This window comes from Microcaecilia unicolor, chromosome 11 (assembly GCF_901765095.1).
Source record: "Microcaecilia unicolor chromosome 11, aMicUni1.1, whole genome shotgun sequence".
Classification (NCBI taxonomy): Eukaryota; Metazoa; Chordata; class Amphibia; order Gymnophiona; family Siphonopidae; genus Microcaecilia; species Microcaecilia unicolor.
Window position 1 is genome coordinate 160,804,115 of NC_044041.1, and position 15,276 is coordinate 160,819,390.

The window sequence follows — 15,276 nt, forward strand, 5'->3', positions numbered from 1 at the left end:
GAGTGTTCTTTGCAAACAGTTTCCTTACAAGTGGAACAATATCGCTCAGTTTTCCTCTCTATGTTTCTTGGACACATGAAACAACGCTTTCGTTTTCTTTCTCCTGGCTCTGGAGTAATCTGAAACTGTACGCCACACCGTTTCATTGCTTCTTTAGTTTTCTTTGGCAAGCATTTCAAGTCGCTTCGCTCTGTCATGTGAGGTATTACAAGTTCATGACAAAGGTCCTTCAAGAATAAGCGTCTCCTGTCCTTCCTCTGTGCATGAAATTCAGGATGAGTTTCTGTATAAATAATGAATGAATTTAGGGCTGCTACATCAAGCATATTTGAAAATAGTACTACAGGCCATCATTTTGTTTGCCTCTTACACGAATATTCTCCCACCATCTCATCCATTTTATCTACACCTCCTTTTGTTGCATTGTAATGCAGGATGATTTCTGGTTTCAATTTTTGGTTATTGCTGTCAACACTGCAATCGTGATGCATGGTACTGAGTAAAATTACAGATTTCTCCTTCTTTGCCTTGTAAGATACCAAAGTCGCTTTGTTATTGAATCCAAAGACACTCTCATAAAGTGCTCGCTGACGATTGTGTTTGAGTGCTGCTGGAATTTCTCGTCTGTTTTGCTTTATAGTACCAACAAGTGTAATAGCTTTTGCAAGCAGAAAATTGCCTAGTTCAACATTGGTGAAATAATTGTCCATGGTGATGTTTCTACCTGAATTGAATATTGGAACAGCAAGAGTTTTGACTATTTCAGACCCCAGATCCTTCTGTACTGGTGCACCAACCTCTTTGCCACAGTAGATTACGCCATTTATGCCATAATAATTTGCAGAATCACACATCCAGAAGATTTTTATACCGTACTTGGCTGGCTTGCTGGGCATGTATTGTATGAATTTGCAGTGTCCTCTGAACGGTACAAGTTGCTCATCTACAGTAACATTAGTACTAAGATTGTAAAGTTTTGTGCAATTTTTGATAAATATGTTCCAGATATAACTGATAGGGGCTAATTTGTCTGTTTCAAACCTCGCTGCACGAGTTCGCTTATCATCAAAGCGAATGATCCTTCTAATTTCCTCATATCTGCCCACTGACATTGTCGCCTTATAGTGTGGATCAGAAAGTGGGTCCAGAAATAATTCTCGTATTGGGACATCATACGATTTTTGACTCCCTGCCAGCAGGAAAAGTCCAATATATGCATAAAGTTCCTCTTTTGAGATATTTTTCCAGGACTTATTTTTTGCTGAAGTGATACATCTTCCTTCTAGGTTTGAACATAATAGGACCTCTTCTGCAATATTGTCAGAAAAATAAGTACAGAATACATCTTTAGGGGTAAAGTAACTGGGACTTCCCACAGCTCCTTGAGCCTGTCTCACAATATTGTGTATTGGAGTACGTCCGACTAATGTAGGATTACTGTCCCAAAAAACATTCGTTTTGGATGTTCTACTTATCACTTCTTGAGGATCCACTAGATTCACTTCTTCATCATCAGAAGAATCACTGGATGAGGATGTTTGATTAGCTGGTGGCAGATATTCTTCAGACAAAGATAGTTCACTTTCATCATCGCTTTGAAACATAATCGCTTCAATCTCTTGGTCAGTCAGACACTTGGAGGAAGACTGTGCCATTGCTGACTAGATGTTAGAAAATGAAACAGATTTCCTCTCAACAGCTTATCTTATCACAGGTCCTTCAGCAATTAGCTCACAGTGTATACTGTCCTCAGTGTTCAGAGGACCTGAGGTGATGTCATGGCCTTATCACTCCCTCCAAAAATCACATGACATCCTCACATTTTATTATCCACACCCTGGCCCCTCCACCAGCATTACTGAGTACAAATAAAGTAACTTGAGACACAAACACTTCTGAGAACATGATAAAAACAGCGGGGGCCTAAAAGGCCCCCAATTCGTACAGATGTAGTTTTCACCAAACAAGCATTGTTACACCATAATGCCTATGAAAAAAAATTATATGAACAACTGGATATTATCAACAATGACATACTTGAGGAATACCTTGAGTTTCAAAATTCTAACTAAAGTAATTTTGCAGATAATAGCAAAAATGTAAGCATGGGGGCCTAAAAGGCCCCCAATATGCGTTCTAGGGTTAAGTAGGGAAGAGAGAAGAGGAAGGGAGTGATTAGGGTAGTTATAGAAGGTGGGTTTTCATAACTGAGTAGGTTGGTGAGGTGGATTAGTGAGGTTATCGGTTCTCGGTTCTCGTTGTAGGCTTTGTTGAAGAAGTATGTCTTCAGGGCTTTGCGAAAGATGGTTATTTCGTTGATTATTTTCAGGTCTATAAGTAGTGCATTCCATAACTGCGTGCTCATGTAAGAGAAGGTAGTGGCATGCATCAGCTTGTATTTTAGTCCTTTACAGCTGGGGAAGTGTAGGTTGAGAAATTTGTGGGATGATCTTGTGGCGTTTCTGGGAAGTAGGTCCACGAGGTTTAGCATGTATATTGGGGCATCTGCGTGAATGATTTTGTGTACAATCGTGCAGATCTTGAATGCAATTCGTTCCTTAAGTGGGAGCCAGTGAAGTTTCTCTCTTAAGGGTTTTGCACTTTCATATTTGGTTTTTCCAAATATGAGTCTGGCGGCAGTATTCTGGGCAGTTTGGAGTTTTTACAGCCAGCGTACAGTGCGTTGCAGTAGTCCAGATGACTTATTACCATTGACTGTACCAGGGTACAGAAGATGTGTCTCGGGAAGAATGGTTTTACTCTTTTGAGTTTCCACATGGAGTAGAACATCTTTTTCGTCATGTTTTTCATGTGGGCATCAAGAGTGAGGTTTTGATCAATGGTGACTCCAATAATTTTCAAGTTTTGTGAGACCGAAAGAGAACAGTATGGTGTGATTATGGTGGAGAAATTTTTTGTGTTATATTGTGAGGTGAGCACAAGACATTGTGTTTTTTCTGCGTTAAGTTTTAGTTGGAATGCCTCTGCCCATATGTGCATTGTTTGGAGGCTTTTGTTGATCTCGTTGGTGATTTCATTTAGATCATGTTTGAACGGGATGTAGATTGTGACGTCATCTGCATATATGTAGGGGTTGAGGTTTTGGTTGGCTAAAGGTATCATCATTAGGTTGAATAAGGTTGGTGAGAGGGGGGATCCTTGGGGAACTCCACATTCAGGTGTCCATGGGAGTGATCTGTCCGCGTTCGTTGTTACTTGGTATGATCTTGTGGTCAGGAATCCTTTGAATCATTTGAGAACTGTGCCTCCTACTCCGAAGTATTCTAGTATATGTAATAGTATTTCATGATTAACCATGTCAAAGGCACTGGACATGTCGAATTGTAGGAGAAGTATGCTGTTACCAGTTGCAATTGCTTGTTTGAATGAGTTCATTGCGGACACTAGAACAGTTTTGGTGCTATGATTTGACTGAAATCCAGATTGAGATTCGTGCAGAATTGAGTGTTTGTTTAGGTATTCAGTGAGTTGTTTCGTCACTATGCATTCCATGAGTTTGGTTATAAGTGGAATAGATGCTACTTGGCGATAGTTGGTAAGGTCCATTGTGCTTTTCTTAGCATCTTTCGGTAGCGGAGCAAGTAGGATGTTTCCTTTATCCGTGGGAAAGAGCCCATTTTGAAGCCTGTGATTTATGTGGTTCGTGAGGTCTGTTTTGAATTGTTTGGGTGCAGCTCTTAATAGACTATTAGGGCAAATGTCTAATTTGCATTGCGATTTGGCGTATTTTCCGAGCCAATGTGAGATTTCATTTGATGAGAGCGTGTCAAAGTTGGTCCATGATCGATCTGCTGGGTATTCCCCGGGTTTTGGGTCTAGACATTCAAGTATGTTTGTGTAGTCCATTATATTGGTAGGTATCATGAGTCTGAGCTTTATGATTTTTTCCTTGAAGTAATTAGCAAGATTGGTTGCTGATGGGGTATCTGTGTTGTTTGAGGTAGCCGTAGTAGTGTTTAGGAGATTGTTTACGAGTGAGAAGAGTTTGTGTGTATCCTTGTAGTTTGGTCCTATTTTGGTTTTGTAATATGTCCTTTTAGTTTGTCTGATAGTGTATTTGTATTTTCTTTGTAATTGTTTTCAGTCTTTGAGTGTGTTTTCGTCTTTTTTCTTGTTCCATGCTCTTTCTAGTCTTCTTATCTGTGTTTTTAGTTCTTTCAGTTCTTCGTTAAACCATGGTATTGAGTTTTTTCTATGTGAGGTTCTGGTTTGAAGTGGCGCTATATTGTCTAGTATTGTTCTGCATCTGTTATCCCATTCTTGAAGAAATTGGGGTGAGTCTGTAGGTGTTGTCCATTCGTCGGTGTAGAAATGTTGCCAGAATATTAGTGGGTTAATTTTGCCTCTCGTAGTATAGGTTTGTTGTTTTTGTTTTTGTTGTGTCTTTTTTGTTCTCCAGTGGAGGGAGAGGTTTACACTGTAGTGATCGGACCATGGCCTGGCTGTCCATTTTGTGTCTATTAGTGTGAGATTTGGTTCTGATGAGAATTTGTGGGTGATAATGTCTAGTGTATGTCCTTTGTTATGGGTGGGTTGTGTGTTTGGCCAGTGGAGCTCCCATAGTTGGAGGAAGTCTTTGCATTCACGTACATTGCTTGAGTTAGTATCTTCAAGGTGAAGGTTGATGTCTCCTGCTATGAGAAGGTTCCGGATGGAAACACAAATATTCGATATGAAATCCAGAAAGTGCATTTGTGAGTCTTGTCAATTGCCCAGGGGTCTGTAAAATAAGATTCGGTTTAGGTGATCATGTAGGTTAGAGCGGTTGATTCTGACTGAGGCTATTTCGAGTTGGGGGAGAATAGATTCTGCTGTTGTTGTGACTGTGAATTGAGATTTATAGATTATTGCTATGCCTCCTCCTCTTTTTCCTTCTCTTGTCCAGTGGGTAATTTTGTATCCTGGAGGACAGAGCTCTAAGATTATTGGATCTTTGGGGTCATGGATCCAAGTTTCACTGATAAGAAGGAAGTCGAGATGGTCATCTGTAATCCAGTCAGTTGGTATCATGGTTTTATTGACTGCCGATCTGGCATTGATGTATCCTATTTGTATTTGTTGGTGGTGTTCAGTTGGGTTTGAGGTAGTGGTAATTTTTATCAGTTGTCTGTCTTCTTGATGTATAGGTTTGTTATGTCCTTTCATTCCTTTTTGTTGATGGTGATCGTGGCTAGTAGGTTTTTCATGCCATTGTTTAATGTTTTGGATGGGCATGTTGTGTATGGGTTATGTGGGTGGTTTGTGAATTGTGGGAGTGGTGTTGTCTATAGTAAGGTTTGTGGGTGCGTGGTGGGTTAGGGAGAGACAGTAGGTAATTATGAATAATAATTTGCTGGGGTTCATATCAGTGTTAGTTATTTAGGTTCAGGATGCAGTGTTAGTTATTACAGTTCGAGATGCAGTATGAAACTGAGAAATGCCTAATAAGCCTTTAGAAGGTATTTAGCAGGTTATAAATCATGCTTCATTATGGTACTATGAGAAGCTTAGCAGACATTTAGCCGACATTTAAATTATAGCTATAGATATAATATTATGTTATGAGATGCCTAATCAGCAATTAAAATGCGTTATAGATCTTGCTTCAGTAAAATGCTATGGAAAACCTAGCAGACATTAAACAATGTTAGCATCAGGCAGTGATAGCAACAAACAGTATCAACATTAAGCGGTATCAGTATTAAGCTGTGTCAGCATCGATGGATTTTTGATAGACTGGGGAGAAAGTTAGCCTATCCATTCTACAGTGAGCAAGGAAGCCAATTTGCTTGGTCTTTGTTTCCCTAACTCTGTGCAGCCATCATCCAGAACAGTCAAAACAAAGCATGCAGACCTATGGTCAGCTGCAGGAGTTAGCCTATCCAATCTACAGTGAGCAAGGAAGCAAATTTGTTTAGTCTTTGTTTCCCCAAACCTGTGCAGCCATCATCCAGAACAGGCAAACAAAGCATGGAAACCTATGATCAGCTGCAGGAGGTTTAATAGCCAGGATTGGGAGTGAGTCTTTCTAGTCCATTGTAATCAAGGAAGCCACTTTGGTTAGTCTCTGTTTCTACTACCCCTGAGAAGGATTACCATACATCCGGATTTACCCGGACATGTCCTCTTTTTGAGGACATGTCCGGGCGTCCAGACAGATTTGGCCAGCCTGCCCGTTTGTCCGGATTTCTGGACAAACGGGCTGGCTGGCGGGCGCGGGACTCCTCTCCCCTACTCTACTCTACTATCCCTGGTGGTCTAGAGGTACCTCTTCGTCTTTGGGGCAGGAAAGAGCCCCCTCTTTTCTGCCCGGAGCGCTGCTGCTAGCTGCCCTGCATACTGTGAGTCCGGCTCTCGGCGTTTCAAAATGGCCACCGAGAGTTGAAGCATCCTCACGAGACTTCAACTTTCAGCGGTCATTTTGAAACGCCGAGAGCCGGACTCACAGGATGCAGGGCAGCTGGCAGCAGAGGTACCTCTAGACCACCAGGGATAGTAGAGTAAGGGGAGGGGAGGAGATGGGGGAAGTGGAGATGACGGGGGAGGGAAGGTGATGGGGGAGGAGGGGGTGACCGGGGGAGGGGAATATGTGTCAGGGGTGTGGCAAGTGCATGAAAGGGGCGGGGCAGGGGCCTGAAAGGGGCAGAGCAGGGGTGTGTGAAAGGGGCGGGGCAAGTGTCCTCTTTTTATGAGGACAAAAAATGGTAACCCAACCTCTGAGTAGCCGTCATCTTGTACACTCAAAACATAGTGTGTGAGTCTTTGAGCTGCTGCATGGGTTTAGTAGACTGTAGTGGAAGTGAGCCTATTTGGATTGCTGTAGGCAAGGGAGCCAGCGCAGCTTCGCCAAGTCGGAAGGGGTAAGTTCCTAATCGGGGGGGGGGGGGGTTGCGGTCGGATCTTGAAGGTGATCGGTGGCTTCTCTTTGGAGAAGGTCAACAGGGCTTCTCAGCTGATCTCCGATCCCTTGCCTCGGTTAGTCTCGTCTTCTCGGATCCTCTCAGGTGCTCGGTATCCCGCTCGTGGGGAGGGTCGGCTGGGGCTTTTGATTGACCTTCCGGCTCTTTGGCATGGCTCAGAGATTTTCATGGCGCCGGTGCAACCCGCTTCGCGACTCCCACTTCCACGTTGCATTGGGTGCGGCAGTCGGGCCTAGCTAGCGTCACTAACCTGAGGTTGCGGGCAGAGGCCAAGGCTGCTGCCACTCTTCCAACCCAATCCGGAACGGGGCAGACTCCGATCAGTACTCCTCCGATGCGCCGGCGCCACTGACCCAAGGCCGTAGGCGGATATGGCCGGTTCTCACGTGTGGGCCCTCCTGGGTGAAATGTCCCGGGATCGTCCTGGGTTTTACTGCGTCCCTCTGGATCTTCTCACTGGTAGGGCTTCTGTTCACAGCAGCAGCAATCAGTTGCTGGGCTGTGGTATTCCGTGGACCCGATTTTTCGGTCAATTTCCGACCTGGGTTCCCGGAGCTGCTGGCCTCCGTGACCATTCAGTCAGCGGCCATGTTCATACATAAATATTTACATAACACATAAGTACATAAGTACATAAGTAGTGCCATACTGGGAAAGACCAAAGGTCCATCTAGCCCAGCATCCTGTCACCGACAGTGGCCAATCCAGGTCAAGGGCACCTGGCACGCTCCCCAAACGTAAAAACATTCCAGACAAGTTATACCTAAAAATGAGGAATTTTTCCAGTCCATTTAATAGCGGTCTATGGACTTGTCCTTTAGGAATCTATCTAACCCCTTTTTAAACTCCGTCAAGCTAACCGCCCGTACCACGTTCTCCGGCAATGAATTCCAGAGTCTAATTACACGTTGGGTGAAGAAAAATTTTCTCCGATTCGTTTTAAATTTACCACACTGTAGCTTCAACTCATGCCCTCTAGTCCTAGTATTTTTGGATAGCGTGAACAGTCGCTTCACATCCACCCGATCCATTCCACTCATTATTTTATACACTTCTATCATATCTCCCCTCAGCCGTCTCTTCTCCAAGCTGAAAAGCCCTAGCCTTCTCAGCCTCTCTTCACCACCACCACCCCCCTCCCACCAACCCTCACCCTCCAGCATGTCCCATCACTGTCCCCGTCCCTTCCCCCATCCCCTCCTACCCCTCCCACTGTGTTCCTTTTCATTTGGTGCTGCAGGGGAAGTCTGTTCAGACTCCTCTGATAGGCTGCTCCCACTGTCCTCCTCTGTCTCCACACAGCAGCCTGCTGCCTCGGCTGCTCTGTGGAAGTCCTGCCACTTTGTGGGCTGTAATCTGGGCACAGGACCCAGAAGGGGAGCTGGTGTGGTGGGTGCTGCACCAGTGGCTGGGGAGGCGGACGATCTCAAGGTCCTCCTCTTAGCCGGTGGTTTCTGGCCACTGGAGGAAGTGAACGCCAGTTGTTGGTGCTGCATCATGGCTGGAGTAGGTGCTGTGAGGTCAGGGCGCAGGACCTCGATGCTATGCTCCAGCCGTTGGAGTTGCTGGAGCATAGCATGTTGGGCCTGGAGTGCTTCCTGGTGTGCTTTCCGCTGCGCCTGGAGCACTTCCTGGTGTGCTTCCCGCTGCTCCTAAAGCGCTTCCCGCTGCAGCTGTAATTTCTGGCGCCGGTACTTCTCCATGTGCACATTGTGCCGCAGCAATTGAGTGACCATGCGCAGTAGTTGCCTCCTCTGGGTGGATGGCCTCTGGCAAGGAGGTGTCCACCTTTCTGCATCCTCTTCATCAGCAAAGGCTACAGGTGGTGGAGGTACAGCCTCTACTGCTGCTGCTGGTGCAGGTGGTGGAGGTAGAGCCTCTACTGCTGCTTCTGCTGCTGCAGGTGGTGGAGGTAGAGCCTCTACTGCTGCTGCAGGTGGTGGAGGTTGAGCCTCTACTGCTGCTGTACTGCTTTGCTGGGACTGGAGCCCACTAGGGCCAGCCTCATCAGAGTCATCACCTGTATAGCACAAGGGGAGGAAGTGTGTTGGTGAAAATAACCCACTTTTGTTTTTCAGCATTCATATACATTGCCCCACACTTGATGACCCTGCAAAGAGATGGTGAGGAGGAATGGGATTGGTACCGATGTGAAAGAGAGCCCCACAGGCAGCTGGGTAGATATGGTGGACAGAGAGCCAAGAGAAGGACACCGCTCACAAATTGTGGACAAGCTGTTTGTTGTATATTTGTTTAAGTGAAGGACACTTGAGCATGTCTTGTTTTACTACTGATTTGCTAGACTGCCTAGAACTGCTTTATGAACCAGGTTACTGGCTCCTTAAGTTTCATGCATGTGGCCCACAGAGACTAGAGCACAGAGGTGTGGGAAGGAAATATCCAGAGTTTGGTGATGGGAAAAGAGGAGGGAGTGGGGAAGGGCCCCAAAGCTGTGAAACAACGGTAACCTACACACACTACTACTACTACTACTACTGCTACTACTAATCAAATAGAGCTTACAATCTAATTAAGACAGACAGGACAAGTAAGAGGTAAGGGAATTACTAAGGTGGGGATAGTGAGTAAGAGTACTGAGCAAGTGAGTAGTGGTTAGGAGGTAAACACAGCATCATAAAGGTGGGCTTTTAGTCTAGATATGAAGACAGTCAGAGACACACATTGCTGAAACTCCTCCCCCACCTCCTGTCCCCCACTCCCCACCTCCCTCCTCCTGCCCCCCACTTGTGTAACACAGAGTGTACACAACAGATACCCCAGCTTCATAATGGTCAACCTACCTGAGCCCTCAGGCTGTGCTGAGGTGTCAAGGGACCTGATTCCATGGATGCCCTCCTGGGGTAAGAGGCCATGAATCATGCGCTCCACGGGGGTGAGGTTAGCGGTGTCATCTGCTGGGGGGTTGCCACCAGCCTTCCTCCTCACATCACGCCTCAGCTTGCGCCACTTGTGTTTGCAGTCTTCGACGTCTCTACCACAATGGAATACTGCATTCAGCTGGTCCCTTACCGCTTCCCATTTGCGCTGCTTTGTAGTTGCAGCCAGCCGCTGGCCTGTGGGAGCGAAGAGATTGGTGTGTCTTCACTTGATCTCCTGCACCAGTAGCTCGACTTCACCATCACTGAAATTACCCTTCCGGGTCAGGGGCTGCCGTGGCGGCATTGTACCAATGGGATTCAAAAATACGGAGAGGGGCGTCTAAATAGTTGCCAGGAACGCCCATGTAGGAACGGGATAGGCGGGCCTTAGATGGGCGGACTAATTTTGATTATGCACAAAATTCCTAAACGTGTCCAGCTGCTCTAACGATTTGGGCCGCGTGATTTCGATTATGGGTAGAGAACTATGGGCGTCCCCAGCTGCATTCCTTTTATTGATGGCCCTTTAAAACGGCATTCTCTGTGCTTGCACCTTTGCGGTTTTTCTTTATATTATTTCAAAGTGTTTTAGCTTCACTTATAGTAACCTTTGTTTTTGGCACTGTATGCTTTTGTACACCTGTTTATTTTGGGGGTTGTTATTTGTGGTTGCCCTCAGCCAGCACCACTTCCGTTTCCAGTCTTCCACATCCCTTGAGCCTCCCTTACTGTCTCCCATTCTCTCTACCTGGTTGTAGCAGCCAGTCTGTTGGAGCGAAGAGATTGGTACAATGGCACCAAAGCAAGCACCCACCGGTAAGGGTCATTTCACTGATCCTCAAATTGAGCTACTGGTCCAGGAGATAGAAAGAAAACACACCAATCATGGACACAATCTTGAAACACAAGTTCAAGGTAAGCTCATGCTTCTCAGCCACCTCTTCTCTTTCTGCTCATGATCAAGGACTCTCCATTCACTGTATGCATTCAACTCTGACCTCTATTTTCACCAGGTTGCTGGTTGCTATGCAGTGGTTGGAGCAGTGATGGTTGGAGACCATCAGGGCTGTATTGTGTGGTTTTGCCGTAGGTCCTCAATGCTGTGCTGCAGGCATTGGAGCTGCTGTACCGCTTCCCGGTAGGTCCCATCCTTCTTTATGTGGTGAACCCCAGTCCCCATTTATGATGTGCCCACCCATTCTCAAGGTAGCTGGGAGGGGCAGGGGGGAAGAATATGCAATGAATGTCTTTACCACATTATTGAACACAGTCCCACAATCCTCCATAGTTATGGAACATCAACATTTCTAAAATGTAGCCTGCAAACTATTTTCAAGTTGGCCACAGGTACTGCCCACTGCGCCCTTAAGTCATGGTGTGGGAGAGGGTTTGTGGTTACAGTTCCTAACCCAAATTACCTGCAGGTGGCTGTGGCCTAGTGGTTAGAGTACTGGTCTTGCAATCCAAAGGTTGCAGGTTCAAATCCCACTGGTGCTCGCTAGGATCTTGGCCAAGTCACTTATCTCCAAAAGCATTAGGTGCAAACTTAGAGCCCTCCTGGGACTAAGAAATATCCAGAATAGCTGTATGTTACTCACCTTGAGCTACTACTGAACAAGCTGTAATCCAAATAAATACAAACATATATATTTATGTGCCCTTCTGTACCTGTTGTATTATATTGCAATTGTGATAAAGTAAACATCCATCTAATGCTTTTACCATTGTTTTCCCTTTTCTACTCAGCACTATATACCATTACTCAATGTGAAAAGATGACCCAGCTGTTTGTAGCTCCTTCATGGCCCCCACCAATGTGGTGTGGTTGTGGGTAAGGGTGTCTGGTGATCAGAGAGCAAACATCGTCTATGCGCTACCTAGGGTTATCTGCAAGTTTCTACTTGGCAGATCACTAGTGCCAGACTACAAATCTATTATTTACACCACTCTGTGCTGTGGGGCTCTATGGTAAGGGGGAAGAGAGGCTGGATGGCCATCCCCCCTGCACATACAGCCATGCAGGTTGGAATGAACAGGTGGGCTTCTGTATGGCCACACTTATCACAGATATGTACCAAATTTCCCTTTTCACAGTTCACATGTCATGCAATCCATATTCCTGCCTCCTCTCCCTCTCACATCAACACCAGCATTTGATAATATGTAGTGCACAAGGTAGAGACACACACACCCTGTTATATGAAATATATAAAATGTATATTTAACAAAACTGGGTAAAACTTTCCCCCAACCCCCCACCCACCCCCCACCAAAGTCAAGGGCGGCCACGCCCTCTTTGCAACACCCTTTGTAGCAGTGTAATGAGCAGCACCACAAGCACCCTCAGTGGCCTGTGGAGCTGCTCATTACCCCGCCTTATGGCTGCGACTTCCTGCAGCAACTGGTTCTGCCCATCTACCAGCTGCTGCAGGAGGCGCAGGGCTGGGGTGGGGCTGGGGCTGGAGCAGGGGCTGGAGCTGGGGATGGAGCTGGGGAAGAGGATGGGGCTGGAGCAGAGGATGGAGCTGGGGAAGGGGATGGAGTTGGGGAAGAGGATGGGTCAGGGGATGGGGCTCAGGAAGGGGATGGGGATGGAGATGGGGAAGGGGATGGGGCTGCAGGTGGTGGGGCCTCCTCTAGCACGGCCTCCTCAAGCACGGCCTCCTTTAGCACGGCCTCCTCCTGGCCCTCCTCGGCCACCTCCTCCTCCTGCTGCTGCTGGCGCCCTATGTATGTAAAAGGATTGTGGTTGAGATCAGCACATCCAACATGGCTTGCATAGTGCAGGAGCTGGGTGGCCTGAGGCGAGGGATGGGGAAAGGTGTGGTGACCCCTGGGCTATACCCATGGGGTGTGAGATGCATGAGATGACATGACATGGAACCTTGGAAGCTGGTCTGACACAGAACACACAGGATAGGATATGTTGGCAGACCACACTCATTGGTCACCAGCATGTTTGCATTATGATTTGTGACTAGGGTTGGCTGACATGTTTTTGTTCTTTGTATTGTTTTTTTTTTTTTTTTGGGGGGGGGGGGGGGGGGGGGGGGTTGCACATAACTTTAATATGAGGCAATGACATCCACTAAGAGTAGGACCTCAGGCAGGACTACCAGGAGCCAGTACCCACCCACCCCAGAAAGGGGGATACAGAAGTGAGGCATGTCATCTCATTCATCTCAGAGGAGGTTACTTGGAAGTTGCAGCCACAGTCATGGGAGGGCAGCTGCAACCTCAGGCGTTGATCTGGGACAGAGGTGTTATGACTTACTAGTTGCCTATTAGCCACATGGGAACTGATATTGTACAGGACATTTGCATTATTAAATAATGAAATTTACACATGAGTACAGGTGTCCTGTTTTTAATACGTACGTCGAACCCTCGTGCGCCATCGCACTGCCCTGATTATTTCAGGGTTCTCCCGCCTCACTCGCCGGAACCTCCTCTGGAGGGACTCCAGGTCCCTGTGAATACCGAATCTTCTACAAGATATAAGTTTGTACAGTAGGAGTCAGGGGATGGGCCTTCTTGCCTTCAGCACACAAATTCATTTGGCAATCAAATAGCACAGACGCACAACACTGATTTGGGTGGGGGGGGGGGCCATTACATTGGTACAGGTGATGTCATTGAGGTGGTCATGAGGCCAGAGAGTACCGTTTGTATGCATTATTGTAGGGATGTGTGAATGGTTTTCCTTTCTAGTACATACATTTTATTAATGATTGTGCATGTACATATATTATTCATTATCCTTGAATGTAGACTCAATACTGTGGTTCAACGAAGAACTGAAAAAACTCAAAACACAAGTCAGGAAATTAGAACGTGCGTGGAACAAAAAAAAAAGACGATCCCACACTTAATGCTTGGAAACTACTCCGAAGAAAATATAAATACACCATAAGACAAACCAAACGACTATACTACAAAATTGAAATTGGACCAAATTACAAGGACACACACAAACTCTTCCAGCTTGTGAATAAATTACTAGACACCTCACCAGTCACGAACAACAGCAAAGACATACCAGGAGCTGAAAACCTCGCAAAGTACTTCAAAGAGAACATAGTACAACTGCGACTTAAAATACTTGTCAGCCCCATTGAATACGCTGCACTCCTAGACTGTCTAGACCCAGACCCTGGAGTATACCCAGCAGATATGACCTGGACTGAATTCAAGATACTATCGGAAGATCTCATCTCCCAAACGCTCAAAAGATTCTCCAAATCTCATTGCAAACTAGATATATGCCCAAACAACCTTATGAAATCGGCCCCCCAATACTTTATAATAGATCTAACGAAACACGTGAATTTTATGCTACAAAATGGACTCTTCCCAAAGGAGAAAGCAAACATTCTACTCACCCCCATACCCAAAGATCCAAAGAAAAATGCGAGTGAATTAACCAACTATAGACCAGTAGCATCCATTCCCTTAATAACCAAAATAACAGAAGGGATGGTAACATAGGCGGTCGGTGGCCCAACTGTTTGGGGAGGCTAAAGGGGGCAGGGTTAGGGGTGGAGCCAGGGGCGGGGCTTACATAATTGTCTGACAACACACAGAAAAAAAAATAAGTAAAAATAAAATAATCACAATACCTTTTATTAAATTTAGATATTGAATAAAGTGGTTGCTCAAAGCATATACTAACCACAATCGCTCAACTGCAAAACACTATGCACAACTTTGTGCAAAAACACACTCAGAACCTTACTGTACCATAAATATTACACAGGCAGAACCTAATACACCAATATACCACCCATACGGAAAATGCAGACCATCAACAATATGAAACAAGGGATCATAATATCACAATTCTCATATAGAGCCACAAAACACCCTTTTAGGGTGGATAGTGTTCACAATGAGCTCCTTTTATTAACGACCATATGTAGATCCTTCAAGAGTAGTGTGTCATGATTTAGGCTCTACTCCCTTTCTGATGTTTTGGTGCCACCTCAGTAAGGCCAACACACAATCTCTCCACTGCAAAATACTATACACAAACTTGTGCAAAAACACACTCATAACCTTACCAAATCATAACAGCACTAATTCCAAGGACAGGACGTGCTACAGCCTTATGCGTGGAAAGGCAGCACTGTAATTACACCGGGCTCTAAAACACCTGTACACAACCTAGTGAAACAAAAACAAAAATGGCTGCACATACTACACGCTAGCAGAATACTGCATCTTGATCACACATGAAAAACACATGACACAACAGATATGAAGGCAAAATACTGAACTGGAAAGTTACCTCAAGAAGTCAGACTCGGCATGCAGCAATACTAGAAAAATTGAAACTTACATGCAAAATATCACAGATGCACATTTCCAAAAGCTGACATATTCCAATTAATAAATTCTGAATAAAAAAATGTTTTCTACCTTTGCTGTCTGAGCATTTAGGCCCAGTGTCTTCTGTTTTATGCAGTGTCTTCTTTCCA

At 45.6% G+C, this 15,276-nt stretch overlaps 1 long non-coding RNA gene across 1 annotated transcript; it reads left to right on the forward strand.

Annotated features, from left to right (window-relative positions):
* Window positions 1–1,930: 1,930 nt before the first annotated feature.
* Window positions 1,931–12,210, forward strand: LOC115479410. Its single transcript, XR_003943688.1, has 3 exons — window positions 1,931–1,941; window positions 5,403–5,410; window positions 12,080–12,210. It is a non-coding gene; the product is annotated as an uncharacterized LOC115479410 (long non-coding RNA).
* The last annotated feature ends 3,066 nt before the right edge of the window (window positions 12,211–15,276 follow it).